The following is a 25,536-nucleotide window of genomic DNA, read 5'->3' as shown; positions in this document are numbered from 1 at the left end:
GGGAAGAAGGAGAAAGGGGGAAGGCTCAGAGTGCTGGTATTTGTTTTCCCACGTCATTGTTATGTGTGATGGAGCCCAGCTCTCCCGGGGATGGCTGAACACCTGCCTGTCCATGGGAAGTGGTGAATAAATTCCTTGTTCTGCTTCCCCTATTAAACTGCCTTTATTTCAACAGTTGTCTCACTTTTGCCCTTCTGATTCCCTCCCTCCCAGCAGAGGGGAGTGAGTGAACAGCTGCCTGGAGCTGAGTTGCTGGCTGGAGTTAAACCACAACACTGTGTTTGTTGCACTTTCTCTCTATGTGTTAGTGTTTGCTGTGTGGAAAATGTACCTGCAGGTAATCTCTGGAAGTAGTCCCATGTAATTAAACAACAGAAAATTATAAAGACAAATCAACTTAAAGGCACTTCTAGGCTTTGCTTTAAACACATGACTTCACCTAAATGCTCTGAGCTTTCTGCTCAGAGAAATGGAGTTAAGAGAGATCAAAAATGCTTGAAAATTAAATGAATCCAGGCTTTGCTGGGCAGGTGATAGAAGAGTGTGTTCCTGACTGAAAACTCAAAACATCTGCTTTGAGCAAACCAACTTTTCTGTTTCAGATTTAACAATAGCATAAAAAAAATTTCACCTGTGAAATGGCGCATTTGGAGAAGGCTGCACATCACATCCAGGCAGTGTTTTTTAGAGCAGTGGGATACATTTTGCTAGAAACATTGTGTCAGTGCAGCAGTATACCTCAGAACAGTATGGGCACCTGTGGCACAAAGTGAATGCCTACTCTTACTAATGGATCCCAAATACAATATATAAGAGAGAGATCCGTGCATCAGCAACAGGACGTTGTGATATATGGATGCTGAGGTAGGCACTATGCTCCAACTTATATACAGTTTTGTGTGATTGTACTACTGCTTCCTTATAGTTCATGAAGAAAACCTATTTATCTCCTCTGGACAATAATTTCCAACTAGTTTTCAAGTGTAACATCAAGCAGACAACCCAGGAGCAAGAACAGATCCCAAATCCTTCCATTATGTGGGACACTGGAAAGAAACTTGAAGCATTTTCAAGAAAAGGAAAAACAGCATCTCCTAACAACTAATTGTTCGGATTATTTTTTTCCTGGCTTATATCTCCAGTGACTTCAATTTGATTTTTTGACGTGGTCCACTCACTGGGCTCTACTTTTCTTTTTAAAAATGGGACTATTCATGAGGCAGATTTTCCCAAAACCTTGCAGGTCTTCTTAGTAATCAGTCATCCTCAGATGAGTATTTTTAATCATGAGCATCTGGCTAAATCACAGGCTTATGCAAAAGGGATCTTAGGTCATCTTGTGCAACTCACTGGCAAATGTTATATTGTTCACTACGGGGTATCTTCCAGCAGTTTGTCCTATCCTTCCTAAATTAGTAGATCATAGTGGATTTCTGTACTTCTCTTAAGATTTTGCCTTATAGGCTAGTAAATCCTGCTGTTGGGAATTTTTTTTTCTAATATTTATGATCCCAAACAATATCTTTAGTAATTTGAAAACATTGAAAATTGTTTTCCTCTTGCAATTCTGTGATGCTGTAGAGATTCAGTGCTTCCTTCTAGGATAACCATTTTTATTGCAATATTAAGGTACTACTTCTAACCCACCTGTACTAACTTTTGTCACTTTTCATGTTGTAAGATCAGATTAATGGAGATTTTGAAATCCAATTAGTAATCCTAGAGCCCTCTATACTGTGTTTCTCTGAGTGCCTTCTCTCAGTGTGAATTTCTTTTTCTTTTTCCTTTTTTTTTCCACAGATTTTCACGGAATATTCTGAGTCCAGTATGACAGTTTCCATTTTAGAAGGCTCAAAAACTTAATCCTACTGGAAGTTTTGACTGATGTTAGTGAGAAAGGACTTAATGCACATAGTGGGCACTTTTGGAAATAGTCCCTATCCCTTTCCTGACTGTGGAACAGGAATGCTTTTTTCCCTGGTATGTGGTACCACTGTTCTCGACTGAATAATCCCTCTGTGGAGGCTACTCCTTGTCCTTTAGTTCAAGAGTCATTTATATGTTTAATTCTCGCAAAGGAAAAGCCTTTTGCTTTTTCCTCATTTGCTTGTAATTTCATATTTCTTTTGTTTGTCAACAGAAATAATGGGAGAGTCCAAAAGATTTTGCTGGCTTGATAAAAATACTGATAATTTTGATCAAAACCAAAAGATCGAGCTTTTTGTGAAAGATGCATTTCAGAGCAGCTTTTTTAAGTTAGTGACTCTAGCTGCCATTAATACCAGCTGTTCATGTCATAGACATTAAATTTTCAGTGTAACTGTACTGGAGAAAAAAAAAAGAAGAAAGAAAAAAGGAAGTATGCATTTATGAGGGATTCTGGCTCCTGAGAAGGTAAAGCCTGGCCCAGAAGGAAAGTATGCTCTTTCTCCTCTCCTAATGCCTCAGCCTATTTTTTTACATATTTACTGGATTGGTTTTATTTTCTGTGATGCTTTCTCTGTTTTTTCAGTCCTACTTTTTTATTTTTTCATCTTTGCATAAAAATCAGTGCTCACATTTTAGCTGATCTCCTGAACTGCAAAGCCCAAATGAGTTTGGAATGACACAAAAAAGTAAAATAGTTTCTAATCAAGAGAAGGGAATAAATGATAGGTGCATGTAAATCTGTGTAGCTTCATGAAAGGAAATGAGGCTGTTGTGCATTCTATTTTTAAAATCTTTATTCTAATTTGAGGCTAGGTAGCAATGTTCACCCTGAATTCATCCTTGAATTAAATCCTATGGATTTATACCAAGAGCAGATTTCAGTCTCTATGTTTTTAGAGTATATTGGTATATCACTTTAGTCATGAGGAATGTTATGTGTCTCTTCCTTTTCCCCTTTATTTTGCCTGCTCTAAATTCTAGTGGAACAATTCACTTGCCATCACAAGGAGTGTTTGACAGAACAAGATAAAGTTGTGTCAAATTGTTGATGATATAGCACTGTGCCAGGTCATACAATGTTTCTACCTATGGCCACATCTGGAACTTTCTCTTCCTGGTCCTTTTGGGAGACTTGTCAGCTCTGGTTCATTTTCTATTATTGTCATTAGGGCAGGATACATCCTTGCCTCCTCCCTCTTAAAAGCTTCTAGAATAGTTGCAAAGAGGTTTTAAATTAGAGGTTTCTAAAAAGGGATTAATTTTCCAATAGCTTGAAATACGATTGACTTTATTTTTGAGCTTATTAGAAAGCCAGATCAATAATTTTTTAGTAATTAATAGCTATACCACAGTTTGAATCAGGTCTAGCTGGAAAAAATCTGACTAACACCACTGAATGCTGTACCAAAGGCTGATAGTTTTCTCCATTATACAAACCTATGTGTATAAATGTCAGTCTTTCCAAAATGCCCATGCTCTTTCTTCTGAAACTCAGTAACTTAACTTCTGTAGGTCTCACTGATGAGAGCACAGAAAAGTATATTCAATACATTCATCAAATATAGGCCTTTTGTTGGCTTTTTTATTATTTTAATTGGAGGAATTGAGCTTCTAAAGTGTAGTAAGAATGGGGTCATTGGTAGGCTGACAAGCATTTGACTTTATCTTCAAATTTTTTTTTTTTTTTTTTTTTTTTTTTTTTTTTTTTTGGAGCTAAATGATTGCCTTGTCTTTTTTCTTATTTTCTGAAAAGATTTATGCATTGGTTTCATACTGAATTCAGCCCTGAAATTAAAGAGTCAATGAATCGTCACAATTAAGGAAGTCATTGCACAGAAAGACCAAATAGAATTTTTTTAAATGCAAGTAATTTTTTCTGTATTAATATGGGTAAGAGGCACTATTATTAAAAAGGAGTAGCTTTCACATAATTTAAAAGGATATGAATATTGTGTAGCTCAAAACCTTGAATTAGTCTTTCACAGATGAATAACAGGGTATAAATTGTAGTCCCTTTCTTTGTGCAGTATCTGTAAAAATGGGGTCTGGTATCTTAGAGTTTCCTGGGAATACAATCCTGTGTGTGTGTGCCATTTGCAGACATTGGTGTAAATGTATTGATGTAAATGACTACAAAAGGTGCAAGACAATGGGGAATGACATGCTACATGTCACAAACCATTCCAATCTTCTCGTGCTATTTAAGTGATTTTAGTCTGGTTGTGTCCCCTGTGACATGCGGTCACATCTTCCTCCTGGATTAACTCTGCTGGGACAGTAAGTGAATGCAGAATTTGATATATGGTGTTTGAACTGTTTTGATAAAATTTAAAATATTAATAGGTTAATAATCTGCAATGATTACTTTGAAGGTCTTCTGAATTATGTCAGTCCTGGAATAATTAAAATAGTACACAAAAGGGGGAATACAATAAATGCCAATAAAATTAGGTAACCACCTTGCTGCTCCTCTCAAATGGAAGAAGTCTGAAAACAATCTTAATTGCATAACTTGATAAATTTCTTACAGAATTTGGACCATTCGAGACTAACCCTGAATACTGCAAAACTCATTTACAGTCCGTGACAGCACTGGACAGCCTTATTCTAGAAATCATGAGAAAGTGTTAATTTAACATAAACCTAAGCTTTCAAAATAATTTAAGTGTAATCAGGAGTCCATAATGTAGAAATCATTGAGGATCATTTGTCATTATGTTAAAAGGAGACTAGGCAGAGATCAGAAGCACTGGTTGTCCCAGTGCCCTCCCTTTCACCCCAGCATCAAGCTCTTTTGCACATTAAGCTTCTTACAAGTCTTCTGATTTTTCAGCTGTTGGTCCTGTTATAAATATATCTCTGCTTCGTAACGTCACAGTGTTTGCTCTGTGCACTGAGCCTACAGACTCAGGAAACAGCAAGGAAAAGCTCCAGTTAATGGCTGTGGGTGAAACACTGACTGAAAGCACATTAGTTGCAATTATTAGTGCTCTCATTATTTTTACATATAGATATAATTTATATATCTATATATAGATTTAGGAAATCCCCTGTAAATTTGACTATCTCAGACACCTTCCTCAGCAATTAAAAAAAATTATTCTGTATTGTTAGTTTATGAAATGGCTAATAAAATTAAAGTTTTAAATAAATGAAAACAGTTAGAGATGGAATAGAGCCCTTTAAATAGCTCAGTCATTCCTGGCACTCTGAAAATATGTGACATCCCTTATAGATCATAAGATAATGGGGAAGTGGAGCAGTGGTCATGAGCAATCTAGATTCATGTTTCTGTATGTCCATTGAAATGTAAACAATATGAAACTTCAGACATCTGTTTGTATAAGCATGTTAAATGTAGATATTTTTGAAAAATCCACTCTTAAGTAAAGTGCCAGCAGATGGCATTGAAGAATATATGTCATCATTCCAGTTTCTTGTAGAAGGAATAAGTCTTCCTGTACCATGGATTTCTTCCTCCACGCATCTCCTAGACACTGTATGGAGTTCACTAAAGCAGCCGATTTACAGCAGCTGGAGACCTGGTCTTAGATGTAAGAAAAGTTAGAAGGCTCTAAGCTCTTAGCTCTTCATATGCTAAAGTTTTTATTTATCCTCTCCTACAGAGACAGGCTGAGAGAGTTGGGGCTGCTCAACCCAGAGAACAGAAGGCTCCAGGAGATCTTCTAACACCGACCAGCACCTAAAGGGATCCTACAGGAACCTGAACAGGTACTTATGGCAAAGTGACAGGACAAAGGGTAATGGCTTCAAGCTGAAAGAGTGGAGGTTTAGGTTAGGTACTAGGAAGAAAATCTTTACTGTGAGGGTGATGAGGCACTGGAACAGGTTGCCCAGAGGAGTTTTGGTTGCCCCATCCCCAGCAGTGTTCGAGGCAAAGCTGGATGGGGCCCTGAGCAACCTGGTCTAATGGAAGGTGTCCCTGCCCGTGGTGGGGAGGGGGGTTTGAATTAGATGATCTGTAATGTCATCAAACCATTCTCTGATTCCAACTCAAACCATTTTGTTGATTCTGTGATCCTCTGGATGAGCCATGAGACGGAAAAGTCCTGACTGGATTGCCATCAGTAGCTGAGAACCATCACAGTGGCATGGGTCTCCTGTTGTTTGTAGGTGTCTGCCATGGTTCTCTGCTCTTGGTGCCACTGCCAGTGAATTAATTAATACCTTTAATGTCCCTTTTAATGGTGAGTGCTCCAGATTCTCTTTTTGCCATTTCTACTTTACATTTTCAGGGTGAACATGAAGGAAGAAAAGGAAGGGAAAATAAGAATGTATAAGACAAATGGAAGTTAGTGAGAAAAAAGAAATGGGGAAATAAAAGGCTGACAGATAAATGACACTGAGATCATGAGGATTTAGTCAGAGATCTCACTTTGATTATGAAAAGTGACTGAGTTTTCACTTGGATTAGTCTTAGTAAGATTTAACAAAGCCAGATCTGTTTTGATTGCCTTTTGCAGTCATTTGTGGTCCAGGGATGATGGGTAGAAGAGACACAAGAAAACAGAAACTATAAAAAATAATATTATGCTTCAAGAAAATAACATTGAAGATATTTCCTTTTCATTTGTCTTTCTAGACTTTTGCCTTTCTCATCCCCTAAATGTACATTTTTCTGTCTTGATTCTCTGAGTCTCCATTTTCTACCTTTTTTTTCATGTTTTGCATATCTCTCCTTTTTTCTTTGAATGTAAATAGATAGGATCTGTATTTTTCTCTCAGGTGTGTTTCTCCAGGTGGAAAGGCTTGTACGGCTCAACTTTGAAATCAATAGTAAGAGTTTCAAATATTCATCTCTCAGTAGGTGGAGAAGGTCTTAACAAAACACTGCAGATGAGTCAAAGGCTATTTGGTTATGTTTACTGCTGAAATAAAATGAAATTATCTGCTGGGTATTCATATGATTTAATACTGATGGGTGATTTCTTCCTCCTTGTCTTGAATCTGACTGGTTTTGAGATGCCAAATCAAACAGCCATCCAGTGAATATGCAGAGATGTGTCTGTCGCAGAAGCAGCTGCTTGCAGATTGCTTTACTTAAAGTGCTTCGAGAGGCGGGGCTGCCCAATGGGGAAACAGGCTACAGACTAATTAAGAAATGTCATGTTTCTTCTTCCTTGTCTTAAAATTCTCCATAGAATTTTTTCGTTATTAAGCACTTCATAAGATCCCAAGCCTACCGAACTTTGAAACCTTGCAAAAAGCTTTCTGCTACAAGTTTTAATTAGAGTATTTCCCATTCCAGCTCATGACAAAACAAATATGTGACCTCTGATTGGTTTTCATTATCATCTACTTATGTCAAATTAAAGTTGCGGGGTTTATTTAGCTCTGTACAAGGAAGCTCTTCCTTTTTTTTTCCTTTTTTTTCTAGTTTCCTTTATGGCATTTTATAATAGAATGAAGGAAATACATGTAGTTATACCACATTCATCAAGCAAAGGTGTGAAGTGCTGGATTTATTGTGGCTTTTCATATTCACGGAAAACCAAGCTAGCATCTTTAATGCATTCACAGATGTCAGACATCTTGTGAAGAGAACCAACATACTGTAGTATAATTTACTTGGCAACAAAGTACAGCAAAAAAAGGGAAAATTGTTTGGCTGTAGGATAGACAGTGTCTCTGGATGTACCTCCCAGCCAAACAGGCACACTGAGCTGATTGTGTTATCAGAAATTCATCTTTCTCCCATTTGTCCCCCACTCCATCTCACACTGACTCCTGGTTTTCAGCACTGTCATCCAGTGGCCTTTCTGTCCAATCTTGTAGTGCCAGCAGGGGTGAAATATTATGTTTTCACTGATTAAGCAAAAGGTTAATTAGAACATACACTTTTTTTTTTTCCCCACATGTTGGAGGGGCAGGAAGAATTAAAGAAAGAAACCCATGAAAGCTTAAATAACATTAGCTACATTTCTATGTATGGAAATATTAAGAAATAACAGTGTTTACTCACTTCTAAGTCCCTCAGAAGAGGAATAGAGCATAATCATCTATCATATTCATCTTCTTTTATTCATACTAAAAAATATTTTCTATGCAGACACTTGGGTCTGCAGCTTAATTGCTCATCCTTCTACCCCAAAGCACACTTCTGCACATGGACAGCATTTCTTTCAAATCTCAGAGCCTCTGTTTGTGTTTCATATGTGACTGGTCTTGTGTTCCTCTGGTGCTACATTAATGTATCAGGGCGTTTGCCAGACTGTCTTTAGCACATCTCCCTTCAAGGGTTCGTGAGCCAGAAGCAACTTGGCTGCAGACCAGTGGGACAGAGACCACGGGAAGGACGGCCCACAGCACTAAGCCGCAGCTGAAGGCAGGACTGCACCAGGGCCAAAGGCTTCCCTCAAGTCAGCAACAAATAGAACCCATCACTGCTGACTCCAGGGGGGTCAAATGACTTTGCATGCTGAAACTACAGAAACTTAGACCTGAGAGGAGCCATGCTGAGAAACAATACTAGCCAGGACTAGATGGGATTTACAGTTGTCCCCCATGACACCATTAGCACCCACAGAAGTTCATAAGAACAGAACAGGCAAATATTGTCCACACCCTGTCACAGCCTTCAGCAATTTGCAGTTCAGTCTTTCCAAAATTAAATTTATTACTTTCCTATTCAATAGCCCTTTGTGGACATTTCTTCTGTGAGTTTATCATTTGTTGAACAAATGTAAATGTTAGCTCCTAGATGCCCTGTTATGACTTCCACAACTATGCTGCTCAGAACAGCAATATCTTTTCTTCTAAATTTTCTACCTGCTAGTTTCATTTGATGCACTGTAGCCCTTGTTTTGGAAAAAACAATGAATACTGATTCTGTATTTACTGTCTTCATTCCACTCATGTTCTAAACATCTCTATCATACACCCACTCATCTGTCTTTCTTCTAGGCTGAAAAGCTGTAGTCATTACTTTTATGAAAACCATTCCACCCCTTAAACGATATTCCTCTCTTTTTTAGTTCTACTCTGTGTCTGGTTTTGAGATGAGGACTTGAGAATTTGAAAGGTTAGAAAGAGTGACTTGGTGGCTTATTTTACATCCACAGTCATGTTACATACAAACCATAACAACCACAATACAAAATCAGGCATGAAGGTTGCAGTAGGTGTGAGTATGATGTCCTGAAATAAACCCACAGACTTGGACTTGTTAATTTATTTTTTCATTCTGTGCTATTTATGTAATTTTATGCTGCTTCAACTAAGCCTTTTTCTACCCTCTAATATCTCATATTTTAATTGGTTTAGTACCTTTTTTTTGTTATTTCCGTGTATATTTTCCACTCATTTTACCCTACAGGCAGAACTCCAGAGTGCCTCCAGCACTGAGAGCTTTGTCTCCTTCTTTTCTTTTCAAAAGTAGTAAATATCTCATCAGTCCATAAAGGCCCCCCCACCCTAGAGCATCTCGATGTTTGTCCCTACTCTTACGACCTTCTCTACAAAGAAACCTGTATGATTCAATTGGCTGGAATAAGGCAGTTTTCACTGACAGATTTTCCTTTAGGAAATACTGTGAGATGATTCTGGTCTCACAAAAAATGTACTAGAAGCAACCTTTCTTCCCCATCCTCTAAAAGGAGTCAAAAATATAAAGCAAAGGGGGGTTTGACAGTATCTAGGGAATTTAGGAGCAGAAATCCCACTAAGACATCAAAGAGGTTTGTCCTTAACTCCCTTGGATGCTTCTGAAACTCCCATCCTCAAAGCTTGTCCTGGAAGGATTATAAGCACACCCCAGCAGTAGGAATGTGTTGTTCTGTTCAGCAGTCATGCAGGAAAGAATTGCGTTTGAACTGCATGTGACCAGTCTCCCTTAAATCACTGCCTGCATCAAAAGGTTGTCTCAAGCCCCTTCTTCCTCCCTGTTCCTTCCCAAACTGGCCACATCGCAAGGGAGTATTTCTGGATACTTTGAAGGAGGACAGACCTGAAGAAGGTTTTCACCAGCTGCTTCACATGCATAAACCCAAGTGGAATTATTTTACATTATGTAGTTAAGCACTGTGACTGTACCTTCCCCACAAAAGGAGCAAACCTGGTGACGCAGAGTCTACAGTCTACGAGGGATTTTTGCAGATGGGAAATTGATTTAAGTGGTTCTCCCAAGGACAGTAAAAAGGAACAATGGCTAGGGCATTTGCCTGAGCCTTGTCAATTTAACTCGGTGCCTTGTCAGATGCTTCTGAAAGTCCTTGTGTCCCTTAAATAGATAATTATATTTTTTCACAGTAGTATGAGGTAACTGCATAAAAAGTTTAGAAGTGCTCTAAACTGTTGTTCTGGCACACAGCTAAGAGGAGAACAAGAGAACTCAGACCAGGAATTCCTGACTTGTGGGTGATTACTATAACTACTTAGTTATCCCTCTTCCCTTCCCTCACTGTAATTACTGGCTGTGACCTATCACATGGGATGTAATTACTGTATTATTGACATAGAGCTTTAAGCTCAGGCAGTTTCTGGGGTGAACTTGATGTTTGAAAAGACTTTCCTCCATCTTCCCCTTTTTGATAGGAAAATGAGAGTGTAGAGAATGGAAATGCTGAGCTCTCATGCAGTGGGACTTAAGTTGTCTCAAAAATGCTGTCTTTATGAGCTGATAAAATGACTTCAATAAGGAAAACCATACAAAGGATCTAATAGTTCTTGGCTATTTAGAGGAAAGAAAAGCAGGGGAATGTGAAGGAAAAATAATAGTAATGCAACCTTCCATTTTCTAACATGGACAGTTGGCAGTACTGTGCTTTTCCAATTAAGATGATAGCATCTGGACTACTGTAATCCTTAAGGTTGTAAACTGTGTCATGTTGCCCAGAGTGGATTCATCAGTCAGCTGGCAATAATTTATATGATTAAAAAGGAAGGCACTGCCCATAATTTTACTATAGGGTGGCTATATTTTCTTTTGTGGTTTTTTGGTTTTTTTGTCTGTGGAAAATAATTTGTCTAAAGCATTGTACTGGAAGAAAAAAACCTGCAACAAAATAACAGAGCATCTTCCTTTGTCTTCTCTTCCCTGTTCAAAAATACCTAATATAAAATAACTAAGCTGAGGGTTTAATGATTGTAAGGTTAATTTTTTTACCCAATAGATTAGATTATTATATGCTGGAGTTTATTCCTACAGTGCTGCTCAGGCTAGCTGCAGAATGGGGAAAGAAGCATGCAGCTTTAGAAGGGAAGGCCAGTATGGCAGATGGGGCTGTGTGACAGCTGCCACCAAGACAGGTAGGGCAGGGGATAGCAAAGGGAAAAAAGAATCAGCAGACCAAGGGGCTGGGAAATCCTCAGCAGTGAGAAGGAGTTAGGAAGGTGCAACTTAAAAGAAACAAAATTAAGCTGAAATTAATTTCACTGAGTTGTTTTCCTTAGTTCTTTCTCTGGCATCCAGCTCAACATCTGGATGAGTAATGATGTTATCCTGCAAGTGCATAATAGTGGCTGTAAAGCGAGAACTGCTGTTTTAGGAGGAGATAGTTTGGTGCTCCTTGTTTGAAAAATTAGAATAAATCTATCAGTAATTTCAATACTTCTGTGAGATTATGAAGTTTGTTTTCATTTCCTCCAAATCATTTGTATCAGGAGTTCAGAGCTAGGGAAGCTGAACAGCTTGCCTGCTGAGTCAGGTTTTCTGAGGTATACTGGTACTGCTTAAACGCAAAGAAAGACTTGCTAGAAAGAACTTGAGAGCTCTCCTGGAGCCAACAAACCTTCTTTCACACAAGTTCCTTGTCTGAGCCTTGTGTAAGGATTCACACCTGTGCTGAAATGGGAATGCTGAACACCTGTGCTGAGCAGGTTGAAATGGAAATGCTGAACACCTGTGCTGAGTAGGTAGAAGAGGTTATAAAAGCAGGGAAAAGGGTAAACAAGCTTTTCATAACTTCAGAATTCAGGTAAGTAGGGGCTTCTGAAAAGTTCTTTCTAAAGATTTGTTTCTTTTTGTTTTGGTGTTTGTTGTTGGTTGGTTGCTTTATCCCATATTTATAATATGGGATAAAATTCTAAACATTTTTCCCAAGCTGTTAGCTTGTACTGATTCCAGATTGTTCCTTGCTTTTGTTAGTGAGCCCTGGTAGCTTTTCTTGGTTTGTGTAGCTCCCTCCCTTCATGACTGGAAACAGGTGTAATCACAAAGGAAGAAAAATGCTGATTTTCATGACAGGCTGTGTCAGCCAGTGTACTGCCCAGAGCTGCTCTGGCAATTTCTGTTTGACCCATTCTTATATCTCCAAAAGCTGATTGTGTGTTATCCTTAACCAATTTCTATAAATGTGGTTATGTATGTTTGTAAAGAAAGAGTGATCTGAATGCACAAGGTAAGTTATCATCCATCACAATCACTGCTCAAATGCCTGCATTTTTGAGTGAGTAGCTTCACTGTAACAGTAGCATGAGAGGGAGCTGGAATTTGCCAGGAAGGTGAGGATGTGGGAAGTGAGGGGTTTTTTTCTTTAATTGTGAAAAACACAATCGTGTCTGAACTTTGGCTTAGTTTGCAGAGGTGTATTGAGGTTGTGGGACCTTATATGAGCCCAAAACAATGAATAAAATGTTTTCCTATCCAGACAATTTCCTTGAAATTACTCAGGAGTTGCAATATTCACTTAAACAAATGATTTTGAAAAATGCAGTAAACTCTTAGCTTCATCCTCAGAAGCAGCCTGAAAAGTTAGGTAAAATCATGATTTAATATCCTTTAATGCAACAGACATATTTAATGGGAGGGCATAGCCTGCCTTCTCTCCAGTAAGGCAATACTAGATTCAGTGAATCAACCCTAGTCTTTAGAAGAAGGTTTTTCTGATGGAAGAGGTAAATACTCTCCTCATTGTGTCATGGAGGCCCAGTAGACTTGCCATTAATTTTGTAGATGTGGGTGATGCTTCACTAGAAGAGAGGGGAAGCTTCTCTTTCAGTTTGTGATTTCCACCTCCAAGAGCCGCCATGAGAGGACCTGTGCAGCATCCATAAGGTTTTGTGTTGGTTTTGGATGAGTGAACTGCAAGTGGCTCTGTGCCCTTGGTTTTATCATGGTTCTTTAAAAGAGGTGAATTGACATAATCAAAGTGACTTGAATTAATCTTTGTTACTCACTGGGTACTCCAGCTTCATCATCAATCTCAGTATATTTGCTATTTGAATTAGTTTATTATTAGAAGATGAACCAAGACTACTACCAACCCCCTACTAACCTCTCCTCCTCATCTCCCTACCACTTAAAGCAACCCATTTACCTTTTTGAGGTGATTTTTTGCTAACAACCTGCAAAGTTTCCCTTTGGTGTAGCTGGGAATGTATAAATAGATGGGGATTACCTGAAAATTCTGCTAATGAATTAGTATATGTAATGCTCAAAAAGGTTTAGGCACACAATCAAACAGGTCTGTAAAAGAAAATCCATAGGTTAAGAGCAAGGAGCAATCTGTGCTTACAAAGTCATACTGTGCAGACCTACTGGGAGGAGTATTTACCTTGCCACTAGTAAAACTGCAGATCCCCAGGCAAGCTGATCTGGCAGTGCAGGTGTGCAGCACAGTCTGCTGTGGGAAGCATCTCCTGGGCACAAATAGCACTAAGTCAGTTTGCTGAAGGACTGCATTGCTCTGGAGAACTAAGCCAGAGCCTTACGTAGGTGCATAGCCTTGCAAGTGCCCCCTTGACCTGAGAGAGGAGGAGCTGATGCTCAAGTAGAGAAAATCATAGAATCACACTGATATTCTGAATTGGAAGGAACCCACAAGGATCATTGACTCCAAATCTTAAGCGAGTGGCCCACACAGGGATCAGACTCTCAACCTTGGCACTATTAGCACCAGGCTCTGACCACTGGGCTAGTACAGAGCCTGGTTGTCCCTCTGCTCTGCAATGGGGAAAAAGAGGAAAGAAGCGTTTTGTAATATTTCATTGCTGTGGGAGGCATTTAAGTACCGTTTTTTCCACTGAAATAAATGGCTCCAGCTACAATACCTTGTGTCCCATGGAGAGTCTGCTACTTCTGAGCGTGGACCAGAGGTAGAAGCTGTAGGAAATGGCTGGGTAGCCTCTGCCTTTGAAGGCAGAGCTATAAACTGCAGGGCCAAATTAGACAGGAGTATAATATCTTACACTGAGACATGATTCTTGTTATTAATCAGTGGTTAAGTAACAGTTTAGCCATATAAATTCCTTCCACTTTCAAAGCACAAAAGAGCTGTGCTCATTTACTCCAGCCAAGAATTTGATATAATAATTTTGGGAAACTTCCTGTTTCTTTCATGTTCACAAGAGTTCTGTATTATGTAAAGAGACTGTTTCATGAATGTTACCTGGCCCAATTTCTGTGTGTAATTAATTGACTTAGCTTTTTTTCTCTGCATGCAATTCCACACACAAAAGGGTATTTTAAATCACAGCCAATTGCTGAGAACACTTTCAAGGAATCTTTTATTAAAAAAAAAAAGGTCCCAAATATTCTATTTTCTTTTTTTTCCCACCTTATGCAATTATAAGTTTTTGAGCAAGCAATATGGTATTTTCAACTGAGCCTTCAAGTCACAAACTTTCTCTTTAGTCCAGAAATATCAGACATTCTACACGATTTGTTCTATAAGAATCTTACCCTGTATACTTCACTAAAACTTCTTCTTGGGATACCTTTGTCCAACAAATGCAACCCAAAGGCATCTACATAGGGATAGTGCATTAAAAAACAAACAAACAAACAACCAAACAAGAACACTTAGGAAAGGTACTTTACAGAGTGCACAAATGTTATATGTAGGTCTTCAAATGTTGCTCAGCTGAGCCTTTGACAGAATACCTAGGATGCTTTTCCTGGAATGACAGTGTCATAAAGTCATTTGAGTAGTAACTTGTTTGGAGCAATACCTGTGATCTGGCATGTGCTGGAAACTTTAATTCAGGCTCACATATGTTGAGAATAAACACTTGAAATCACTAGGCTGATAAAATATATAAGCTACATTTTATGACCTTGAGTTGAGTGATGTTGTGGTATCAGCAGAGGCATATTTTGAGTTGCAATAAAAATGGTCTCTTTCAAGAAAGTCTGAGTTTGTACAGAGAGGAAATTTGCTGGGAATAATTTTCAAGATGCTGGTTGGAAGACAAGAGGGGCCTTCATCAAAGGGGAAAACTTGAAGAGAAAAGAAAAATAAAAGGGGTGAGTGCTTGAGTTTTGAAGGCTAGATATGGGATCGAGGAAAGAGAAGGATAGAGAGAGGATATAAAAATAATGTGAATTGGGAAAGGGAAAATGGTGCAGAAAACAGCATATCAAAAAATGGAGAGTGGAATTAGGCCAGTGCTCGACTGTGGCAGTTCACAAAAGAATCCTGACAGCTCTTGTAATGAGGTTCAGACTAATTGAAATTTGTCCCTCTCCTAGTCTGATGGTTAAATTCCAGTACTCATGAGGGAAATACACAGAAAAATGCAGAATGAGGAAGAGCTCTCCAGCATGAGTAGGAGCACACTAATGCCAAATATGAAAGAAGAAGAAAATTTCGCCGAACTGTTTTTTCTTTCTTTGCAGCACACAGTGAATTGTCACTGGCATGGAACATAAATGGAATTCAGTCAAGTTCCAACTTTAAACGCCGGGTCTGAGGAGACTTCTTAAATGTAAGTCATTTGGGTATGAATATATACATTATTAAAGTTTTTTCTGCATTCAAAAAATAGATGTTATGATTTGGGGGCAAATAAACTGAATTCTTTGTGTGTTGCTAAATAGTTGAATGTGCATTTCAAATAGGAAGATTAGTGCAGACTATACCACAGGATCACGGCTGATGCTTCTTTACAGGGTCTCCTGTAATTAATGTTATCAATAATATAAAAGAGGAAGCTATTTATTATGCAAGGCCTGCAGCTAACCATTTATGCTAGGAGATCTGATCCTTCTGGTCTATTTTATCCATCATTAAATCATTGAAGGAAATAGGTGAGGCAAAGGATCCTTTTTTTCAAAGCAGTCTTCTTTTATGTAAATGAGATTAATAATTTTTTAAGAGCAAAATATAGTTTTAAATATAAGGCTAGAAGAAATTGTTTAAATAAACTTTTTTTATAGAAACCTAATGTGTTGGGAAAGTAATCATATAGAGTAAAATATATGCTCAGTACTTTTCATATAAGGTGGGAAATACTTTTCAACACACAAATTTATGGAACATACTTCTTGTGTTTCACTTGTACCAATTTAAGGGAGAGACAACTCTGCTGAGGTAATGCTGATGCAAAATCCACTGAAGATCTGCCCAAGTGGTGAGGGGCCCAATTCAGCCAAGTGTATAAACACATGCTTAAATTCATTCCCACTCACAGCATACGCTTACGTGTGCTATTGCTTCACTATCACACACAGTTTGTCAGCTCTAGCGTAGTCCAAAAACTGTAATATCCATAATTTCAGAAGGACTGCAGAGCTGGAGACTGTGGGAGTAAATGTGTTCTCATCAGTTTCTGGGTCCTGCATATGGAGTGAATGCTGCTTGTGTCTACACTCGGCCAAAGGGACATCCTCACAGCTGTTGTGAGAAGCCTTTCCCAGCACCAAGAAGGGCTTTCTGTAGCTGGATAAGGTGTTTTCATCTTGAATTCTTTTGGAATATCTTTTCGTATTTAGTAAAATCCAGCTATTCTGTTAATATGTTTAGATAATGTAGTGATTGGCACCTTAGAAATACTTAAGACAGACAGATAATAGGATTCCAAATGCATCCTTTGTGAATTTTTAATAAAAGATTTTGCATTGTCCAGTGATGAAAACAAATCACCTGTGGAAAGACAACACTGGTTTCCATTAGTATCATTCATTCACTGAGGATGTTTGCGTATGTTTGGTGTCTGATAGCATCTTAATCATTTTGCCATTTCTAGTGACAAGATGTGTCACTTGACAAGCACTTCTGCGTTGTATCTGCCTCTTCTTTTTTCTTTTTTTTCCCCAAACTTCAAGGTCTGTGCTGTATTTCTCACAAAATGATGCAACTGATGAGCAGGTGAAGTTTTCTGACAGTAAATTGTTTCTTTACAAACAATACACAAGTTCTGGATTTATTTCAAATTCCAGAGAAACCAAAAAAAATGGTAAAAATTTATTTCCTTCAGATTTTTCACCTAGGGTTAGACCAAAGAAACCTCTGTATCACACATCTTTTGGGGATCCAGTACCAACAATTGCTCTGACTGGACTTGACCTTGCTTTGATTTTCTTTTTGCTGTACTGACATGCCTCCTCTTCACAGCTCTTCCTAAAATTATGTATTACTGAACTATTCACAGAATCATGTCTTAGAATAGTTTGGGTTGGACAGGACCTTCAATACCATCTCATTATCCTAACACTAATGGTGAGGAGGAATTTTATAAATGTTCAGTGTGTGGTGACAAATATAGTATATTTTATAAATTAATTTGAAGCTAATGCTAAATTATTATGGAATTACTTACTACATACACTTTACTACTAAAAGAGTTCATCATGTTTAATGTTATTACAGTGAACACCAAAGGAATTAATAATGATTTGCACTTCTTATAGAGTGGTACCAATGTAGAGAAAAGAAGGTTAGCCTAATTAAATTCCACAAACCACTTTAGGGCTCTGCCGTATTGTGGAGGCTGTTTTTTATGTTAATTAATTCTGAATGAAAGGTTTCTGAAGTATTTTAATATTGTTCAAAGAGGCACCAGGAAGTATTTCAAAATTTTTTTTTTTTTTTTTTTGGCCAGGATTCTTTGACCAAGAAGCATCATCCTTTCCATGATGAGCTCCTTCATGCTGTATAAATGATAATAAATAATAGTAAACTGAATATTCTAGTATTTTATTGAGAGATAGAGCTGAAGCTGGGTGAGGATATTGCTGTGTTCTGACGAGACACAACTTGGAGAGCAAACCTCAGGCCTAGAAATCCAGTTTGCTTTCTTGCAGTCCAGAGTTTCTGGACAATGGATTATGGAGTTAACTCCCCTTTGGAATTGCTTACTGTCCTTATTCCTAGTGTTCCACAATTTTTGCACGTTATTTGCTTTCTGGTTCTTTTTAATTGTCATAGAGAGGTAGAAGACATCTAATGGCAGCATTTTGGTGACCTGCCTAGTTCCTTTTCAGCTTCTCTTAAGTGCTGTTGAGTAATACAAATGTTTCAGACTGGGATTCGCACCAAAAAAAAAAGAGCTGTGAAAAAACAAATGTGAAAATTTGCTTTGCCTCTCCTACTGAAATTATTGGAAATGTTTTTACTTCTAGCCTTCTAATAGACCTGTTTGGAAATCCTATTCAAGCTGGATTTTTCAAACCCCAATTCCCTTAAGCACATACTTCACATGTTAGGCATGTGTTTAAATTCTCTTGATTTAGTGTCATATATTTAAGGGCATTGCTGAATAAAGAAGGGCATGAGCATGTACTTAAATGCTTTGCTGATCAAAGGAACAAACCTTTTGATTTGATCTACATTTAATGCAAGTTAGACCACCTATCCAGTAGTCAAGAATTTACTAAACGTCTCTACTAAAGACAGTTCTTGATTAAGCTGTGTTCTTCTGGCTTTGGAAATAGGAAAGGCTGCATAATAACAGCACATTTCTTAGTATTTTTTTTAATGACATTGGTTGTAAATTACATTTTCAAGTGCCATATTCTCACTGAAAATAAAAGAAGGGATCAAGACAGTAAAAATGAAAAGAGAAAAGAGGGGTTTGGTTGTTAAAGACATATATTCAGTCTAATGCCAGAATGATTCAATTATGTTCTTAATAGTTTTTTCTTTCTATATACAGTATGGTGTGTAACAAATCTCTTCCTCCTTACACTAAAAATTTATATTCAGGATACTCTAATGAAGTACATCTTGAGTCTCCTTTTCATGGCTAATGAGGAGACAACAAGAATTTGACTAATACTAGTACAATTACTGGAGCAGTGAAGCGTGCATCTCTGATTAGACGTGATAATTTGCAAGGCTGGGCTCTTCACATTAAGTTTGCAAACAGTTTAAAAATCACTTCCTCTATTTATCCAGCTAATCTCTGTTTAATGACTCCAGACCTGACAAAAGAAAGAGAAAATGTCTCTTAAAACCCTATACTTCATTTATGAAGCTTGTATATAGAGGAGAGGTGTAATTGATAGCAAATTTTTTCCAGAACATTTTTAGATGAAGCCATGCAGCTGACTTTTTACTATGCAGTGGTATTTTTATTATTCCTGTAGTACTCAGTCTCCTTTACATAGAGCTTTATTGTCTTTGTCCCAGTTTAGACATATATTTCTACCGATTTTTGCCTCCTTTGATTTCTTTCTAATTTGCCTTTTGAATTAAATACTTGATAATCCATAGTGTATGAATATTTTTGTTGGATTTGCTTATTTTTTTTTTTCAGAAAAGGTTGGTAGAGTTAGGGAATTCTTCATCAGCATCTCTGACCAGTGGGTTTTGAGGGAATCAGGTACCATTCCAGATTTTTGAAATATTCCTTCATCTTTGAGGCCTCTGTTCACCATTTGGACTTGAAGCAAAGCTGCCTGGATCAACAGGAACTATGGTTAGAATACTTGATGAATTTAGTTAAGCAAACAGAAGCAGCTCTTGCTGTCAGTAGGTGGCACTTGACCAGAGGCAGGAGAGATGGTATTTAAAAAGGACAGCCAGTGGTTTCTGTCGGGCCTAAAAATGGATGCCTTCATGTAAAACTCTGTCCCAGAACACATCACTGACAGAAATAATGTATTCTAGGTGTGACTGCAGAGAAAGAACTTCCATCAGAGGAATTAACTGAGTTTGCCAAGTCACTCAATACACTCATACCTGGGCCAAGTGCCACTGTATTGTCTCCATATTGCACAGTGGCTTCATACAATTGCAATTTCTTTTAGGATCCTCTAAAACTGAGTAAAAACAGATTCAAAACCAATATACTGTCATAGGAAGGTAGAAAGGATTCAAGACTCTGACTCCCACAGATATTTTCTGGAGTTTTGCCTAAAATGTGTAAAAGCAGAAGTATGGAAAGAGGATCAAATGCTCAGCCTGTTGTTTTGTACACATTATTGGCTTTTATAGCTTCTGGAGAGCGTGATCAGCTCTGTCTAAAGTATCTGGTTAAATATGGGCTCTGGGATTTCCCTATTTTAATAAGCGATACCTACTACGTTTTTGTTTACACTGAAAAGCTGCAGTTGTTGCAAGGATTGTGTGGAACAGACAGAAAATGTGCATCAACTTCCTTCTGGACCTATAGAAGCTATTTGTGTCAGAGAGGAAGGAACCCCTAGAGAAGTTTTGACTGACTGCATGGAGAAGACATGTTTAAATACTGAGGGCATCTGAATCTTTCTATCTCCCAGACACAAAAGAGATAAAACCAGAAAGTTGTGGGGTTTAGCTCTTGGGGAAGGCAGTTTCTAAAACTGATCTGAATTCCCAGTGGCAGAGCATCCTCCCTGAAGATTAGGACAGAAGGGTGGAGGCAGTGCAAAATGACATCACCTCTTGCTGTTACTAATGTGATGGAAGATGGCCAAGGCAGCTTCAGAAATGGAAAAAGCAGATAAAGGATTTTCTTCATTTTTGCTCTGCAGTCTCCACTGGTGGTCCTTACAGGGCCAACTGTCTGATTTCACTCTTCCCCATTACGAAGTAGTGGATTTGAGGACCAGGAGGTAGTATTTGAATGTGCTATCTCTTCATATAAATCATAATTTTTTAAAGAAATTGGCTCATTCTGCCTAGAACTGGAACTAAGGAAGCCATTTCTCAGTGAGGAAAAATTGAATAGAAATTGCGCTATGATCAGGGCTAGCAGTAAGTGTTCCTTGTTCTCTATGCTATTTAGAGCTCTTGTTCTTGAATCTGTGCAAATGCTCTATATATTAGATATTACTTTGTAATAATTAGTTTCCTGCTTCTAATCACAACAGCAGTACTGGGAAACAAAGGACTGCTTTTGCTCTTGCTTAGTGCCCTGGAAAGTAGCTTATCTGCCCATGAGTGAAGGTGAGGGACTGCAGTGTTTTTGTGCAATTGGATTGTACTTGTGATTAGTGGAAAGTATCCTCACCATCACCCAGTGAGTAGTTCCAAGCAGCTGTCCAGTACTGTCTCTAATCTCCAAAGCCGCCTGTTAAGCTTTTTTTAAGAAGAATTACCTAGTTACTTTTTCCTGTTCCTTGTGCCTTGAGGCAGGATGCACAGCCCTGGAAGGGTGGAGCTACTCAGTCTCCAGCTGCCTGTTGTCATTGGAATGGTCTGTGCTGGGATAGAGCATTTAGGAGCCATTGAAGCCACGTGTTTACTTACAAACAGGTTAATGTTAATTCAAGTAAGGGATAAAAATAAGCAACAAAATCAGTCATTGATCTTAAATTTAGAGGTTGTTGGTTCCAGCTTATTGTTGGTTCCAGCTTATGGGACTGGCTAATGAACTACTGCTTTTTCTGGAGCCCATACCTTGGAAAGTTCCTAGGTCTAAATAATTCCCACTCCTTTTGAAGCAGGTAATTAGTGGAGACACCCTGTGTTAATTCTGCTTCTTTTCCATTCCGAAGGAGGTAACACCTTCCTTTTTCTCTTCTGTTTACACATTCTCTGACTGTATTAAAGGCAGGACAGGAAACTTTTTTTCTACTGGTTAGTTCTTTTTAATTTGTATTCTCTAGTGTAAATAGTAAAGTACGTTTTTCTTAGTAGCCAAGTAGGGTCTAATTTGGTTCCCTGTAAATAAATGCAAGCCTTTTGGTTTGCTTTGTATTTTCATAGTAGATTTATCACTTGTACTCATTTGAAAAGAAACAAAACCGCTTGTAAGTTGGACAAAAAGACCAAAACCAAGTATAATGGAAATGCTATGTGGCCGAGAATTGGTGCTAAGAAGGGTTTTTACTTGAAGAGAGTGGCAGCAGTTAGAAGCATGCTCTCACTTTATCTCAAAGCCGAGTCATTCTCTGAAATAGACCCCAGTAGTTACCACATATATCAAAAAAAAAAAAAAAAAGGGCACATTGATTCTCTTCTGAATATGCCCTTAATAGAACCTTAAGTTTATTTTGTTGTCAGTTCCATAAATTAAAATGTGAATATAACAAATTTTTCCTTCCAATAGTTTTTCATTGTCAATGTAGTGGAGCACTGTTTCAAGCATGCAAAGAGTGTCTGCACCTTTATCTGTCACCCAATATTCCTGATTTCTCTGTAGCAGTGTCTTTGCTTAGTCTCTCTATCTTGTTGCACTCCACAATGAGAAAAATCTGGAACCTAATGAGGCAGCCTAAATTCCCTTTTATAAATTACACTCAGAATCCCCAGTGCTGTGTTTGTTGGCAGCCTGCCAGATACCATGTTCCACTGCATAGACCTCTCTCTCCTTTCCCACTGAGATTACTCACATGGAAGAGTACACATATCCATGAGTACGTCCAGGAGGATAAGCAGGTCTGTGTTTAAGGCCTTAGCATGGCGATGTGGAAATCTGAACTCTGACATTCAGATACATGTCCCTGAACATGCAGAGAAATCAAAATCATAAATGGCAACAGTGTCAGGTTTGCCTGTTTGTAAAACAGCAATAATATTCCCTCCTTTCTTTGCACGGATCACGGGCTCCTTCAGGAGTAGATGGAGGTCTGGTAATCACAGAAGTACTTGGGTTTTCCCAGGATGTTTGTTCTTCCACTGTGAGGAATGTTGAAATAAGATTTCACTAATCAGCAGGGAAACCACTATGAATTCCAAGTTTACCCAGTCCCCCAGGTTGTTTCCTCCTCTCTGCATATCTGATTTATTTGAATCCTCATTTCCTAAGAAAATAAGATTTATGAAAACATCTTTACCTGTCTTCCATTTTGAATCAGACATATTTGTGAATAAAGTTCTTAATCACATTAAATCCCTAATAAGTAACAAAAAACCTCTCCTGGAGAGCAAATATCTTTCTAGTATGTCCACTGGAGAGGGTGGAAAATAAAAATCACTTAAATTCTTACTAAAGCATAAAAAACCTACACAGAATAGTACATTATGAATGCTTAGCTGCTTGGGAAAAAAGCAGCTTTTGGCGTTTTTTCTGTTTCAGACATTAGAGAATCCCCTCCTCAATTACAGCTTTTCCTGTGCGAATTACCAGTTTTAAAACAAGGAGCAACAAAAGAAGTTTGGGTTTTTTCCATCTAATACCTACTGAATATTTAGTTAGGGTGACCTCACACGTACAGTTAAAAGTTAATCAACTAGAAGACACTAGGCCAGTGGAAACCAGATGTAGTTAGCACCACTGCTCATGGAACAATTTCTTTGCAGATCCTTGTAATTTCTTCCCCAGATGTGAGCCGTCCCCTCTGATCATTGTGCTATTTCAAACAACTTGTTCATGCGCTCCACAGACTTCAAAGCAACTTTTGTACAAAGCAAATAATCCTCAAGTTTGGAATAACCAGGAATATGAGCTAGTTCTTAAATTACTCTTTAGAAAAGGGCCTTAAATTGTAGCATCCCTTTCCATTTAGTTTTTAGTCTGAGGCTGGTGTGGTGCTGTGTGTTAGAAAATTCTCATGTTACAGACCAAAACTGATGCACAAGAAGTTCCATCTGTAGATGAGGAAGAGCTTCTTTGCTGTGTGGGTGACCAAGCACTGGAACAGGTTGCCCAGAGAGGTCATGGAGTCTCCCTCAATGGAGACATTCGAGAATCATCTGGACACAATCCCGTACCATGTGATCAAGGATGGGCCCACTTGAGCAGGGAGGGTGGTTCCTTGCAACCTTATCCACTCTGGGATCTCTTTCAGTACCCTTTGGTTTTGCTACCTTCATGGGAAACATGCTATTTCACCACAAATGGGACTCTGCCTCCAGCATGTTTTGCAGTGGATTTTATTGTGCTTTTGTGTGTTGCCTCAGAGACTCTTATCTGTGTAGGTACTTACCTCAATTTAGTCACCTTTTCAGTTTTCTGAGCTCCCTGCCTAAATCTGGAATTCCAAGAGCTTTGGAAATTCCATTCCACCTAGGAATTCCTTCCGAGCTAAAACTTCAGTTCATTTTCACAGAGATTTCTGGTACGGTCTGTAAAATAGACAATACCCTTGTTGCAAGACAATAATGCTCCTATAACTAATTCTCAGGCTTTTTGCTCTTCATAAGCTCTTTACCTGTGGATGTAGCATAGGCAGACAGAACATGAATTCCACTGCACTATCAGCAAGCTTTTAGCCAAGGTGGTTCACTACCCCAAAAGCAGATTTTGTGCTTAAGGATTGCTTTTGAGCTGCAAAGTTCCAGGTCACAGCTGTTGGCATTTGGACGTGCATCTCTGTTGAAGATGTGCAAATGTTTGGCATTGTCAGAACAGGAAGTCCAGCTACAACAAAAACACTGGTTTCATGTGGGAGCACCTACATGCAACAGCACACCAAGTATTCCTAGAAGGAATCTGCTGCCCTCCTGATGTGTGAGGGTACTTATTTTTGTATTTTCCACTAACCCTGAAATAAGGGTTCCTTGCCTTAGAAATCTTAAGGTAGAGATTTGGTTTTTTTGGTCATGAAAGTTAAAACAATTGACTCATTCATAAGGCAGGAATTTTAATTGAGATCACCAAGGCTGGAAAACAAGTGACTTATTCAGAAGTAGAATTATATGTTTTTCCCAGCCTTTTCCTCTAAACATTTGATCACAGAAAGGCTTGTTTTAGACCAACTGCAGCAGAAGAAAACATTAATCTTAGATTTTATATTCTGTGAGTCAGTGAAAGTTGGTAACACACAGCTATATTTATCTTGTCCTGTCATTTCAGATGTACCTTACCCCACTCTATGGAATCATTTCTTATAGATGCTGGCAGCAGTCCTTGCCATCTCATACCTGACTTTTTTTTTTAAGCTAGACTTGTTTATTTTAGACATGTTGCTTCATACCCTGTTCAGAAATGAAATGTTTTCTCTGTGTATGGAATTTGACAGAAATGAAGAAAAATCTCATCCATTTTCCTCAGTTGTCCTTACCTCATATGAAGGAAAACATTCACAGCTGTCTCTAGTGTCCTGCAATGCAATAATTTTTCTCAGAGATAGACTAATACCTGAAAAGGTCACTTGCTGACAAGGCCACTTGCCTTCTTCACTTGGTACTGTAATGTCTGGACACTGGGAGTACAAGTATGATCTCTTTAAGCTTCTATTAAGCCCATTACCCCTTCAAACAGACTCATAGTTTGCTATTTAGGCTAACAGAAAACATACAAGGATTTTCACTGGCACTGAAATGAATAGTTTCCAAAATGCCCCAGGGAGCCATACACAAAGATCTTACTGAAAATCAACAAGATTTGTACTCAGTAGAAAATTTTCTTTTTGGAAAATTACTGCAGCTACATATTAGGAATTACACTAAAAGAAATCTTCGACATTGGATGAGTTGATTTCTTTCTTTTTGTCATTGGGCTCATCTTTCTTTAATATGAGTGTAGTGGACAGTGCTGTGCTATTGAGGCACGTGTCCAGTGTAAAGTTGACTTGAGCTGGTTTGAATGCCAGTTGCTACTCTGGTAACCATTTCTAAG

At 38.3% G+C, this 25,536-nt stretch overlaps 1 long non-coding RNA gene across 2 annotated transcripts in view; it reads left to right on the top strand.

Annotated features, from left to right (window-relative positions):
* The first annotated feature begins 5,559 nt into the window (after positions 1-5,559).
* Positions 5,560-25,536, top strand: part of LOC108449664 — a 146,555-nt gene continuing 126,578 nt past the window's right edge. For both annotated transcript variants that reach the window (XR_001865924.1, XR_001865925.1), the window contains exons 1-2: positions 5,560-5,661; positions 15,506-15,594. This is a non-coding gene — a long non-coding RNA (uncharacterized LOC108449664). The remainder of the gene's footprint in view (positions 5,662-15,505; positions 15,595-25,536) is intronic.

This window comes from Corvus brachyrhynchos, unplaced genomic scaffold (genome assembly GCF_000691975.1).
Source record: "Corvus brachyrhynchos isolate BGI_N302 unplaced genomic scaffold, ASM69197v1 scaffold279, whole genome shotgun sequence".
In the NCBI taxonomy this organism is placed as follows: domain Eukaryota; kingdom Metazoa; phylum Chordata; class Aves; order Passeriformes; family Corvidae; genus Corvus; species Corvus brachyrhynchos.
The sequence above is the reverse complement of the archived record's forward strand: the minus strand, read 5'-3'. Positions and strand labels throughout refer to the sequence as shown.